We start from the raw sequence: 15,253 nt of genomic DNA on the forward strand, positions 1-15,253 counted from the left end.
TTTACATAGGAAATATTGTTATCCATATTTACAGACTAAGCCTTGGCGAGTCCCAGGAACTGTCACAATTCCCATTGCTAGGAAGAGGCAAGTCAGGATATGAATCCAGGTTGTCTGACCCTGGAGCCTATGCACTTAACCGCTATGCTAGATGATTTTCCGGTGTAAGGATGTGACATTGGCTTTGGAGTCAGGGAGAACTGGGTTTCCAGGCAAGTTAGCCTTTTTTTTTTTTTTTTTTTTTTTACATTTAAAAAAATACATAATTTATTGTCAAGTTAGCTAACGTGCAGTGTATACAGTGTGCTCCTCGCTTTGGGAGTAGATGCCCGTGATTCATCGCTTACAACACTCGGTGCTCATCCCAAGTGCCCTCCTCAATGCCCATCACCCATTTCCCCCTGTCCCCCACCGCACCCCCTCCCCATCAACCCTCAGTTTGTTCTCTGTATTTAAGAGTCTCTTATGGTTTCAGGCAGGTTAGTCTGTGAAATGAAGTTTCCATTTGCATGTGTAGGGTTCTTTTAGGGTTAAAGGAATATATAAAACATGTAACAGAGAGACTGCCATAATTCACCAGCCTCCCCGGGAGCCTCACGGACCTTCCATCTTGTGACTCTCCTCCCATAGCCAACAACAGATGCCCTGAAAACATTTGTAGGATGACCCAGTCTCCTACTGATCATTCGTTTGTTCATCCTCTTACCACACGATCGTTGAGCACCTACTATATGCCAGGCACAGTGCTCGGACTCTTGGAGGTAAGAAGGTGAGGAAGAGCCCTTGCAAAGTGTGCCCTAGGGGGGTTTTCTGTGTGCAGACTGCTGGGTATGTAAAGAGCAGTGTGGACAGGCGAGGCATGTAGCATCGAGAGAGCTTGGAAAGAAAAGCAAAACAAGAACATCCACAACGAGGCACAACAAATATTAATGTCTTAAGAGAGAGGAGAATGGATAGTCTAAAGGGAGAGAACTCCTGACTGCTGGGTCAGGCAAAGCTTGGTAGCATCAATGTGAAGGGAAAGGCAATGGTCAAAAGTAGCAGCCTGGAGGTGCATTGCAGGTGATTAGTGAGTGCCTTGTCACTGAGGGCACTGACCAATTTTCCCAGCAGTGTTACTGAAGAAGGGGGCATTCAAAGTTTCTCTAGAATTAATAAGGGACAGATTCTTAACCAAAGGGAAAATACTTCCACTATATGCCAGGCGCTGTGCTGGACTGCTATCTCCCTCACCTGTGAATGGGCCCCCATCTCACAGGTGAGAAAATTGAGGCTCACAGACGTTCCGTGACTTACTCGAGTCACTGAATATGGAAGTCAGGATGCAAACCTGGAGGCATTTTGTTCCAAAGGCAACACTTTCCATCACAGGGCACATTGTCTTTTTCTTTTGCTAACAAGGCAGGAATCCCGGTGAACTTGCACTCAAATCTGACCACCCAGGGGAGGGGGCCTCTGTCTCATGCAGTGTTTCTCGTGATCTAGAGGAAAGGCGATGTCCTCAATATAAAAGGATGCAGTACTTGGTACCACACAGGGTCGCTGATAGGAATGGATCAAGCGCCTTGGGGCAGGGTGGCTTACGGAGAGGCTGCAGAGGCCAGGGCTTGGGGTCAGGCGGCCCCGGCCTTGAATCTCAGCTGGGCAAGTTTTTCCAAGTTCTTAAAGCCTCGGTTCCCTCCTCTGTGAAGAAGATAAACCAAAAGTATCCACCATAGGATTAAATCAGCTAAAACCAGAGGAGCCTCACCCACCGCATATCTATGGGAAACGCTCTGTGCGTATTAGTTACCAGACATTCTTTTACCAAGAAGGGCCTGGGCCACTGCCCAGGACACGCTTGGTGCTCGAGATGCAGCTATGATGCTTCCTTTTTTCCAAGGCCTTCCCAAATCCTGGCCACCGTACCCCTAACCTGTAAGGCAAGTGGGTGTTACATGAGCTTATGAATTTTTATAAGATTCTATTTCTGCAATTTCATGCAATGCTCCAGTGCCACTGGACACGTCAGCTCCTGACCTTTCGGTCAGCACAGCACTTCCCATAAACAGAGCCATAAAAGCCCGCTGGTTTTCTCCTTGGCATGTGAGTTTGTTTGGTGCTCTCCCTGCCTCCTTCACCATTTGAATATTGATGTCATATTCCCAAATCCTCTCCCCTCTACTGAGAAAGACCTACTCGTGATTCCCTCCTGGGTACTTAGCAATGCCCAGGGGGGGAAGTTGGGGTTTCAACAAGGAGCAGGCATCATGAAACCGAGAGAGCTAGCAGGGTAGAGGAGTTACTCAAAGGTGGAGGAGAGAGCAAAACATCCGTGTGCGATTGTCAACCTCAAGTTGGTGGCTGAGTCAGGTTTTTTGTGGGTTGTTGTTGTTGTTGTTTTTGAGTCCTGCTGGTAAGACACGGGTATAACATTTAAGGAAATATAAATAGAATAAAGCATCCACCCGTATTTCCCCCTGAATGTTAGCCCAACTATTTTGGCTAAATACTTTCAGTATTTACACACATATTTTTATGAAAATTTTTAATCATCCCGTGGGGTTTAATTTGGAGTGCTTCTCTGTTTCCCTTAGTGTTATTCCAGGAAGGCCTTTTCTACATTGCTGTATGGTCTTCATGCTCATATGGAGGCTATCGCATCGTGGCTCATTCCTGAGACTCACTGCTCTAGGGTCTTGGTCCTAAGAAATCTTACGGTTGAGTGGAACAGTCACAAAGCCTTCAGGTCAAGCCTTGGTTCTGCCATTTGCTAACCATGTGACCTTGATTCAGTTACTGCCTTGTGCTGTGAGCCTCTGCACATCTGTGGTAGAGTTACTGTGAGGTTTAGAAGCATGCCAAGTCCGGTCAGAGAATTTCTTCAACAAATGGCAGCTGTCAATAGAGATGTGCTGTCATTCACCTTATTGTTGGAAAGTTCTAACATGATGAGGGACATCTGGTACAAATTGCCTTCTCCTCTTGACTTCTGTTTTGGGGAGAAGAGTCCTAGGAGGGGGATTAGTTGGTCCAAGGATATAAACGTTTTTGTGGCTGGGGCACCTGGGTGGCTCAGTCAGTTGGGCTTCCAACTTCGGCTCAGGTCATGATCTCACCACTCGTGAGTTCAAGCCCCGCGTTGGGCTCTGTGCTGACAGCTCAGAGCCTGGAGCCTGCTTCAGATTCTGTCTCCCTCTCTGCCCCTCCCCTGCTTGTGCTCTGTCTCTCTCTCACAAATATGAAAAATAAAAAAAAAGTTCAACATTTTTGTGGCTCTTGATATGCAATGCCGACTTGCCTTCCAGAAAGCTGATACCAATTCACATAGCTGTTGGCAATGTAACCTGTATTTGAGCCAAAGCTAGCAGCAAAGGAAGGTGCTAGTAATGTTAGTAACGCAGGGGACTAGTAATGTTAGTAACGCAGTTCAGCAACAAGCAGGTTCTTTAAGGAACCAAAACACAACAGTTAGTGGGATTCTGATGACGGAGGGCAGGAATTTGCAAGATAGTATGGAGGCAGTGGGAGTTAGACTGGGCATAGTTACAGGGTAACTAAAGGCAGATAGTTACTTTCTGGGTGGACATAAAGCCTATGCTCCAGGAAAGCTCAAGGTATTTGATATTAAAATGTGACTCTTCCCAAATTTATTTCTAGTTTAAAGTCTCAAATGAAAATTTCTGCTTAAGTCTTGTGTTTATGGTTAACCTCATTAGTTCTTATCTTAGGGAATTTATTAAACTGTTAAGAACAAGCTGCTCCATTCATCCCTTCTTGATTTTCATAGTACATTGAAGCTGTTGCTTAGCTGTGTTTTTTTTTTTTTAATTAAAAAACTTTTTAAATCTTATTTGTTTTTGAGAGAGAGACAGAGTACAAGCAGGGCAGGGGTAGAGAGGAAGGAGGAGGCAGAGAATCCAAAGCAGGCTCCAGGCCCTGAGATGTCAGCAGAGAGTCTGACATGGGGCTTGAACTCACGAACTGTGAGATCATGACCTGAGCCAAAGTCGGACAACTGAGCCACCTAGGCACCCTGTTTTCCTGTTTTTTTTTTAATGTTTATTTATTTTTGAGAGAGACAGAGAGATAGAGCATGAGCAGGTGAAGGGCAGAGAGAAGGAGAGACACAGAATCTGAAGCAGGCTCCAGGCTCTGAGCTGTCAGCACAGAACCGGATGCGGGGCTCGAACTCATGAACCCTGAGCCGAAGTCAGATGTTTAACCGACTGAGCCACCCAGGCACCCCAACCGCTTTTCTGGTTTTTCTATTCCACTTAGCCAAACCATAAACCATAGTGCTCGAGTACTATTTTCCCATTTGGAGGATATGAAGTTCGGGGCTGTGATATTTTCATTCATACGTGGTGGTTTGTACCACGTGCCTCCAGTGGGTGGAGAACACAAGGACCCTGCTTGGGATTCTCTCTCTCCCTCTTTCTCTGCCCCTCCCCCACTCATTCTCTCTCTCCACCCCCCCCCCAAAGAAATAAACTTTAAAAAAAAGAAGAAAATGGGCAAATATTCCTCTTTCTGACAAAATAAAACAGGATGATACATGAAAGAGTTTGTGTTTCATTTATTTATTTTTATTTTTAAGTAGGCCCCATGTGGGGCTTGAACTCATGACCTTGAGATCAAGACTTGAGCTGAGATCAAGAGTCAGACACTTAACTGACTGAGCCACCCAGGTGCCCAGATGAAAGAGTTTTGAATGGAAGTCAGAGAGTGTGGATTCAAATCCCACTAGAATTCTGGCTGAGTGACCTTGGGCATAATTAACATTTCTAACTTTCGGTTTTTCCATGTGTAAAATGCACCTCTCAGGATTGTTGTGAGGTCTAATATGACAATGTCTGTAGAACTCTTCTGTAATAAGTGACCCATTAATGGGTCATAAACTTAATTAATTGTTTCATCAAGAGAAATTGTTGGTTTTTACAAAAGAATATGACTGAAAATGCCAGAGTGTATCTCAAAGTAATGTTGTTGTTTTGTGAAACACATATCCCAGGTTATGATGTAAAATATATTCCTTAGTGCCCTAAGAGCCTAAGAGAGCTGGAGAGAGCTCGAGAGTCTGTTGCTTTAAGGTCAATAGTCATGGGGAGACGAGAATAGCGAAGTCTCCTTTCTCTTGTTCAGAGTGTGAAACTCAGCAGAATTGGTGTCTGGTGGGGACACCTGGGTGGCTCAGTCGGTTAAGTGTCTGACTTCGGCTCAGGTCATGATCTCACAGCTCGTGAGTTCGAGCCCCGCGTTGGGCTCTGTGCTGACAGCTCAGAGCCTGGAGCCTGCTTCGGATTCTGTGTCTCCCTCTCTCTCTGCACCTCTCCCACTGGCACTTTCTCTCTCTCTCTCTCTCTCTCTCAAAAATAAATAAACATTAAAAAAAAAAAAGAATTGGTGTCTGGTGGCTTGCAAGTCAGTTTCAGGGGGAAGTTGGAGAGGATGGATGATTCTGCTCCATGATATTATGGTTATGTCTGTATCACGCCCTGCCATTTGTTAATGTTTTAGTGCTTAGGATCCATCCTTCCTGCTTTCTTTCCAAAACGTTATTTATTAGACACCCAGTGTTACGGACTGAATCGTGTTCCCTCCAAATTCCCATGTTGAGGCCCCAACCCCCAATGTGACTGTATTTGGAGATAGGGCCTTTAAAGAGGCAATGAAGGTTAAATGAGGTCCTAAGAATGAGACCTTAATCCAATAGCAATGGTGTCCTTAAAAGAAGAGGAAGGGACACCTGGAATGAACACACAGAGAAAAGGCCATGTGAGGATGCAAGGAGAAAGCGGTTGTCTAAAGGCAAGGAGAGACCTCAGGAGAAACCAAACCTGCTGACACATTGATCTTGGACTTCCAGCCTCCAGAACCGTGAGAAAATAAGTTTTTGTCCCTTAAGCCACTCAGCCTGTGATATTTTGTTATAGAAGCCCTAGCAAACCAATACACCCACTATATGCCAGGTGTGGCCCCAGGTCCTGGGGGATCCAGAGATGACAAGATCAGGTCCCTGTCTTCCTGGACATAGATATCCAAATAACCACTTACAATGCAACATGTTAATTGCAAACTAATGCTAAGTGTGGCTCGAGCTCCAAAGGCACTCAGAGGGAGCTGTCTCTATGTTTTCCCAAGGGAGTTAGGGACAACACCCCAGAGGAGGAAATTCTAAAGCCTTTAAAGATAAATTCCATTTCTCCTATTTTCTCATACCATTAATGACAGGTCTTAGATGAAAACACAAGTGCTTGATTTGGATACCTTCATTTCTATCTTCGACTCCTAACACCCTATAGCAAAGGGTCTCAGGTCAGAGGAATATCTGATACCTACACAGGAAGTGCAATGGTCTTAAAGCGATATGTGGAGGGGAACTGCCAGGAGGCTCTAATGGGGACCTTCAGGGCTAACATAGCTTATTGGTCACGGGGAAGGTGCAGAAGTGAGAGAGACAGAGCTCACAGAGACACGAACCTGAGCCTCTGCACACGGGGGATTAATTCTTGCCCTGTCAACACACAGTCAGTCCTCTGTCAGCTGCTGGAGATTCTTCACGAGGGATATGTTCCCCCTTGGGAGTTTTTAGTTTTAGATGGCAGAGTCTGGGATCCCCTCCAAAATGCTACTCCAAATCTTCCTTCTCTACCTAAGGGGTCTGCAAGTTCCCTCTGTAAAGAGCAAGGTGGTCAATACTTTTGGCTTTGAGCACTATATAGTCTGTCCAACGACTGGCTCCTACCACTGTAGTGCCAAAGCAGCCGTGGTTAATATGTAAGCAAATGTGACTCCATACCAATAAAATTTTATTTATGGACACTGAAATTTGAATTTCATATGATTTTTACACGTCATGAAATGTTATTTTTCCTTCTTTTTTCCCCCAACCATTCAAAAAATGTACAAACCACTCTCGACTTCAGGGATACACAAAAGAGCAGGCTGTAGTCTCCCCACCCTGGACTTAACATGGTTTCATGCATTTTTCATGAATTTGGTACTTTGCTCCCTAGATGAATTCAGGGATGCCTAATAGCATCTGAGAATGTTAAGGATGGTTGAGATAGTTCTGAGCTTTCATAAATCGGTCTGAAGTTCTCTAGGACAATGTGCCAAAGGATTTTAATCAAAGAATGTATCCCTATATTTTAATAAATGCGTTTAGAATACACTACAGATATTTGCACAGTGACTTGGGGCATCCATTCCTCTAGCTGGGCCTTGGTTTCCCTACCTGTAAACGAGGCGGTTGATTCTGGCAACTGCTCAGATCCCTCTCTCTCTCTGAAGTTCCACGTGTCTCTGGAAGGTGCTCCCAGCCCCCACCCCACCCCACCCCATGCTAATGTTGAGGGTTGCTGTGCTCTGCCTCTGACCATGCACTTGACGTTTGTGGACTTTGTGGCACTCCGATCAGCTTAGCTGCTTTTCCCCTGTTAATCTTTAAGACGGAAAGCATTAAATATACAGAATTGGGGAGCTGGGCCCTTTGTATCTTTCTTGGCAACACAGTTGAGTGGCCCCTTTGAGGAGTTTCCTTCCTCATCTTCGCTGTCTTTCTTAGCCTATTCAAAGAGCCATTTGGGGAGCTCACTGATGGGGTTGGAAGGCCCATCCCAGTGGGGAGCAGTGCAGACTCTGGGGACCCATGCAGCTCTGGGCTGGCTCAGGGAAGCCTATCTCAGTTTCTCTCGCAGGAAGTAACTACGGCCTGGGCCTGAGGGCCCCAGACACTGTTTAGAGGCCACATTCATTGCCAGTGAAAGAAAAACGCCCAGGGCAATGTAATTAAATGTAGATGAGATTATTCCTGGAACAAGGTTTTTCTTCTCCTCCCCCCTTTAAGAAAAAACACCCAACAGGTTCTCGGAGTCAGAGTAGCATAGTGAGGGGGCTCTCACCTCTAGAGCCCCACCAGCTAGCGGTATGAAAACAAACAGGCAGATGGTCAGCCCTTACAACAATGTCTCCCTCTTCCCAACACCATCCTGAGAATTCAGGCATCCATAGGCCGCACAGTTTCTAAAAAGCAGATGGGCTCAGAGGAACCAGAGAGGCTGACGTCTGTGCCCTTGGGCTTTGACTAACTGAGCTGCCTTGGTTATGGCACCAATGCTGCAGGGGCATTTGGGGCGGGTGAGAGGATCGGGTCCCTGGGCCCGTGAGCGAGCATGACTGAAGGAGGCTGCCTTGTTAGGTTTGCTTGAAGACTCAGGACAAAATATTGTGGAAGAGGGAAGTGACTGCCCTGGCCTGGAAGGGACTGTGTTAGAGCTCCCCTCTCTGCGGTTAACTGGGGAAATTATTGGCTCTTCCTTTTCCCATGCACCTGGAATACTCTGGACACAGACCAGTCTTCACCAGAACCACACAAGTGTTTCTTACAGCATTTTCCAGTAGCCTCTGAGCTCTGAGCTTTGGGAGTCTGGCCCTTTCTTTCTTAATGCTTGTGGGTCTTTTCCAACTCCTCACCTCCAACCCCCAAGGCCTGTGTACATTAGCACAGTATTTGGCTTGTGTTAGACCCTTGCTAGTCAAAGTGTGCTCTCGACGGGCACCCTGGACACCACCACCAGCTGGGATCTTGTTAGAAATGCAGACCCTTAGGCCTCACCCCACGTCTCCTCAAACAGGATGTGCATTGTATTAAAAAAAAATTCTTTTTAACGTTCTGTTTTATTTTTTGAGGGACAGAGAGAGACAGAGCATGAGCAGCAGAGGGGCGGGGGGGGGGGGGGGGTGGGACGCAGAATCCAAAGCAGGCTCCAGGTGCTGAGGCTGTCAGCACAGAGCCTGACGTGGGGCTCGAACCCATGGACTGGGAGATCATGACCTGAGCCGAAGTCGAATGCTCAACCACCTGAGCCACCCAGGCGCCCCCGGATGTGCATTTTGAAAAGCTCCCTGGTTGATTTGTGGCACGGTCAAGTCTGAGAAGCCCTGAATTGGAGAAGAGATGTTTGCTGAGAGTAGGACAGGGAATATCAAGAGACGTGGGTCCTACCAATACTGCTGTCACTTTCTTTGCCATCCTCTCAGGAGCAATTCTTAGCCAGCAATTTAACAGCTTTGGGCCTCAACTGCCCGTAGACAGGATCAAATCATACAAAAGTAATTTTTAAGCATAACTTTATAGGTACTATAAAAGACGGACCCTGCCCTCCAGGGGTTTCGGTTCCAGGACGAAGAGAAAGAAAATAGGCAAGTAATGGTGATACAGAGTGAAAAGTGGCAGGTGACCTAAGGGAAGTGCAAAGAAGAGGCCCTGGGGCTTCAGAGAAAGAGGCTTCTGCTAGCCTGTTCTGAAATCCTGCCCTTTTATGGCTCCAGGGGCAAATAAATTTCATGTGCAGGGGCCAGTTGAGATACCCCCACACTCTGCAAGCGACCGTGAAATAAGGTCCACAGAAGCTGCAGCACTGCCACTGTTCAGAAGGAAGGGACATCGTTTAGTAGGAATGTCACAGAGTCTGAGTAGGTGAATACTTGAAAGGAAAATTAAAACATTAAAAAATGTTAACAAATTTTAAAAATCACAGAAAAGCTCTTATTTCCCATCCACGTGCAATACCACCCAGACTGTTAGGATGAGGAGGGCAGGGGATTCATCCTGTTCATCTCTGTGGCCCCAGAATGCGGCATGCTGTAGGGTCCTGAGCAAGAGCTCATAAACGCTTGTAGCACTGAAGCAAACAGCGATGACTTTCATGGGCAAGGCAAGCATACGCTGGGGATGGAAGAGCATAGCCTTTCTCTAGGGCAGTTTCAAGGCAGTATGCACAAAATCCTATAATGTAGCAAATTATTATCCTGTCTGCATTCTAGACATGCAGTTTCTAGAAAGTACTTCCTTCAGCTGCTCAGGCATGAATGGGAATTTCCTGAGGACTATGTCTTAGTCTCCCTCCAATAAGAGTTGGGCATTTCTGTATTTCTTTTTTTTTTTTTAGTAATCTCTACACCCAATGTGGGGCTCGAACTCATGACCCCAAGATCAAGAGTCAGATGTGCTACCAACTGAGCCAGTCAGGCGCCCCAACACTTGGGCATTTCTTTTTTTTTTTTTTTTTAATTTTTTAATGTTTATTTTTGAGAGAGAGAGAGAGAGAGAGTGGGGGAGGGGCAGAGAGAGAGGGAGACACAGAATCCAAAGCAGGCTCCAGGCTCTGAGCTGTCAGCACAGAGTCTGATGCAGGGCTCAAACTCACTAGCTGTGAGATCATGACCTGAGCCGAAGTCAGACGCTTAACCGACTGAGCCACCCAGGTGCCCGAACACTTGGGCATTTCTAAATGCCCGCAAATAACTCATCAGGGAGGTTTCTTGACATTTGACTGTTAGCCTTGTTGGGAATAAATTAAGATACACAGAACTTTTATTTGAAAAGCTCTTTAAAATAGTTCTTTAGGTCTTCTAATATTCCACAAATTGGGTCAAATAGAATTGCTTCCATCTTGAAGAAGAAAAAAGCTAGGCATATTTTCTGTCCATTGTCACCAAATGTAACTGGGAGCAAACCTTAGTTTATGTGCTAAAACATGTGTCCACTGGAGTCAGGGGACCCTTTGTCTATTTCCACAGAAAGGGATATGAAAAGATGAACACGTACTTGGATTTCTGTTTCTGATATTAAGCTTCTCCTCTGAGTACACTTAAAATTATAGACTTTAGACCTGAAGGAACCTTGGGTATCATTCATTCATTCATTCACTCACCATAAAGAAATTTCTGGAGACTTCTGCTTAATGCAACAGACTGACTGACATGGGTTTGTTTCTCTAAAAATTCATAGACAATCTGGATTAAGTAGAACAGAAAAATTTTTTTTTCCAAATACATTGTTGAGTTTGTAAGAAAGAAATAAAGAGAAGGATTCAAAGCTAGAGTGGTAAGTGCTTGAGACCCTGATGGCTGACGGGGGTCCCACATTGAGAGATAGGCTCTCAGTGCTGGAGGATATGATTCAATACTAAATGGAGGCACAGAAGAGAAACTCTGAGGACAGGGAGAGGTGAGGAAGTGGGGTGGATTCTAAGGATTCCCTTGTTCACAAATGGGAACTGGAAAACTGCCCCCCACCTAAGGAATTTACGAGGAGCCTTAACACCCACCTGGGACTGTAGATGGGAGAACAGACACCCATGAGAAATTGTAAGCCAAAGCCTGTGTCATATGTCAGTGTGGAGTCTGAATTTATAATATCCAGGTGAGGAAGTGTAAGAACCAGTTTACAGTAGTCAAATCACCAGGAACCTAGAAGAGGCATGTATGAAAATGCACAAGGGGTGCCTGGATGGCTCAGTCGGTTAAGGATCTAGCTCTTGATTTTGGCTCAGGTCATGATCTCACAGTTGTGAGATAGAGCCTGAGTTGGGCTCTACTCTGGGCATGGAGATGGCTTAAGATTCTCTCTCCCCCTCTCCCTGTCCCTCTCTCCCACGTCCCTCTCTCCCACTCTTTCTCTCTCTCTCTTGAAAGGAAGGAAGGAAGAAAGAAAGAAAGAAAGTGCACAAAACAAAACATATTCCCTTTTGAAGATGAGCCCAGGACGAAAGTCACAAACTACGCTAGGAAATGAAGTACCATGAAGGAGAGTTAACAGAAACAATAAGTAAGAGCATCAGTACCCACAAAATTGCAGATAATAGGAATTCTGAAAGAGATTATAAAATATGTGTGTTGAAAATACTTATAGAAGTAAAAGGTCAAGAATGGGATACTGAAAATGAATAAGTTGACCTGAAAAAGTAGAATTTTCAAAAATGAAAAATACAGTGAAACCTAAAACTTAAGGGGTTGGCTAGTTATAGAACAACTACAAATAAAGAGAGAATTAGTGATGTGAAGTATGGATCTAAAGAAGTCATCCAAAATGAAACATGGATAAGTAAAGACACACACATCATGGAAGGAGGTTAGGAGACATGAAATAAAGAATGGAAAGATCTTATATGCTTTTTAAAAAATGTTTATTTATTTTTGAGAGAGAGAGACAGAGTGCAAGTGGAGGGTGGGCAGAGGGAGAAGGAGACAGAAAATCTGAAGCAGGCTTCGGGCTGTCAGCACAGAGCCCCATGTCGGGCTCGAACTCCCAAACCATGAGATCATGACCAGAGCCAATGTTGCATGCTTAACCGACTGAGCTACCCAGGAGCCCCCTGATATACTTTTAATAGGGATTCTAGAAGAGTCTATAGAAAATATAGAAATGGCAGTATTTAAAGAAATCCTGGCTTCCAAAATTGAAAAGAGATATGAAGCCTCAGGTTAAAGAAGTATACTGAGTTCCATGCAAGATAAACCAAATAGATGTACCCTCAGACATATGAGCATACTGGAGTTGCAGAAATAAGACGGACCAAAGTAAAACAAAACATACACACAAAAAACCAAAAATGTTAGCAGCTATCAGAGATAAATACCAATACATTTCCTACACAGGAATAATAAAATGAAACAAGACCTTTCATCCTCAACCAAAGGTGCCAGAACACAGTGGAAATAATCTTCAAAGTGCACAAGAAGAATAACCATCAGTTTAGAAATGCATTTGACCCAGTGAAAGTACTATTCAGGAGGGATAGCAAAATAATGGTATTTTCAGGCAAAGACAGAGTTTACTTGTCACAGACCTTCACTGAGAGGGCTACTAACGGATGCACTTCAAGAAGAGAATTGAGGGGACACCTGGGTGGCTCAGCCAATTAATTGAGCATCTAACTTTGGCTCAGGTCATGATCTCACAGTTCTTGAGTTCGAGTCCCACGTTGGGCTCTCCACTCTTAGCGCAGATCCTCTCCCTCCCTCTCTCTCTCTGCCCCTCCCCTGCTCGCGTTTTCTCTCTCTCTTAAATATAAAAATAAACATTTAAAAATATTTTTAAAAAAAAGGGAATTGAGCCCAGACAGAAAGAGTGGTATTGAAGAAGCAAGGTAAGTTAAATTACATTAATTAAAAAAAGATATGTATGTATATATATATATATATATATATATATATATATAAAATCATACTGCTGTGATCTCAATAATCACTGGCTATAAATTTTTTTTAATTTTTAAAAATTTATTTATTTATTTATTTATTTACTTATTTATTTATTTATTTTCGGGGAGGGGGGTAGGGAAGAGCAGAGAGAGAGGGACAGAGAGAGAATCCCAAGCAAGCTCTGCACTATCAGCACAGAGCCTGATGCGGGGCTTGAACTCACAAACCATGAGATCATGACCTGAGCCAGAACCAAGAGTCAGACACTTAACCAACTGAGCCACCCAGGCGTCCTTAAAAAAATTTTTTTAAAGTAATTTTGATGGATCTACAAATAAAATGAAACTAAAGTACTAAGAAACAATAGGGATGGGGAAAGACAAGTTAAAGTGTTCTAAGGTTTTTATATGTTGGGGAAAGAGATCAGAGGTATTAGTAACTTTATAGTTATTAAGACAAGAGTTTATGTTACAATGTTAAGGGTTCCCACTAAGAGCAGGGAAATAAAATGTGAAACCTCTAAAAAGAAAAAGAAAAAGAAAGAAAATACAATCAATTGGGTAGAATGCAAAAAAAGTTGGGGCGGGGGGAGCAGTAGACAGAGAAGAAAAAAGTAAAGTAAAAAGGAAACACAAAGCAAAATGTTAGAAATAAGTTCATAAATATCCATAATCACAATGACTATAATTGGATGAAAATCGACATTTCTGAACACACACACTTGATGCCAGGCATTGTGCTATGGGTGGGGGATACAAAAATAGATCAACTACAGTTTCTGTCTTCAAGAACTTCACAGTCTCCTTGGGGAAGGGGGGGTGAGGAAAAACAAAGCCATAATCATAGGTCAAGTGTCATGACAGAGGGAACCAAAGAGAGGGGCACCTGACCCAGCCTGTGGGAGGAGGGTTGAGGAAGGCTTCCTGAAGATGGTGATCCTTCCGCTGCATCTTGAAGGATAAGAAGGCAAAGGGGACAGGAAGGGTGTACCAGGCAAAGGTAACAACGTGTGCAAAGGCACAGAAGTGGGGGAGAACATGGCACTTTCTGATCCAACCTTCTGTTGTGGTAGACCTGAAACCCAGGAAGGGTAGGGAGACTGTCTCAAGGTCACTCAGCTGATTAGTAACCAACCCAGGGTTTGTACCCAAGACCCCCATCTCCTTTGCCACCCCCCTTTCTACTATACCACAGCGTGTTAAGTCTATAGCAGGAGGCTTGGTGACCACGTGCTGTTGAGACCCCAGCCAACTTTGAAAAAGCTGCTTATGGGTGTGGGGACTGGATCTGTCTCTGGCCTATCCTGGGCTGGAGCAGAGCCAGGAACTTGGTAGTTTCCAGGCTGAGCAGCCCAGTTTACCCCAAGGAAGCCACGGCACCGATGCGCAGTTTAATCATTAACTCCAGGTTCACAGGACTGGAGCTGGAATGCAGAGGACCTGGGTGGGGGCAGCCCAGGTCTCCAGGGAGCCATGAGCGGTTCTTGAGATCGTTAAGAGACCAAAGTTTAGAATGGAGTCTTCTGACTCTGAATGGACCCACACTCTGGGCTCAGGAATAAGGACTCGTAGTGTTTCTCTCAATTTTGTGGGAGGTTAGCCATCATCTTGTTGGCTCGATTTCAGGATTCTTTAGTGTTCATAGGGTACTGTAATTCTCTCTGCCACAGCCCTTGCCCGGCATGGAAATTCTTTACTTGTCCATCTATCCCGCTAAACAGTGACCTCCGGGGGGGGCAGGACTCAGCCTTTCATCTGTGACCTCAGTGCCTGGCACAGCCTGGCACATAGCAGGTGCTCGTTAAATGTTTGCTGACTGGTTACATAAATGGGACTCTAACTGTGTACAGGTGTTCCAAAGCACATGTCTTTTTTGTCTGTGTGCTCAATTCAAAGAAATGGAGGGGTGCCTGGGTGGCTCAGTGGGTTAAAGTATCCGACTTCAGCTCAAGTCATGATCTCACAGCTCGTGGGTTCGAGTCCCACATGGGGCTCTGAGCTGACAGCTCAGAGCCTGGAGCCTGCTTCGGCTTCTGTGTCTCCCTCTCTCTGCCACTCTTCCGCTCGTGCTCTCTCTCTCAAAAATAAATAAACATTAAAAATTTTTTTTAAAGGAAATGGAGGGTGATTTTTCATTAAAAGTTCAACAGAAGTTCACAAGCATCCTTTGTGATACTCTGTAGTATCTGAAAATATCACAGAACCAAGATGAGGCCCACTGGTCGGAAAGAGATGGAATATTCTTAAGGGGTTTAGTCTTCTCTCCTTTATCCTTTAGTGTT

Source organism: Panthera pardus, unplaced genomic scaffold, assembly GCF_024362965.1.
Source record: "Panthera pardus isolate Hobbes unplaced genomic scaffold, ASM2436296v1 HiC_scaffold_3, whole genome shotgun sequence".
Taxonomy (NCBI): Eukaryota; Metazoa; Chordata; class Mammalia; order Carnivora; family Felidae; genus Panthera; species Panthera pardus.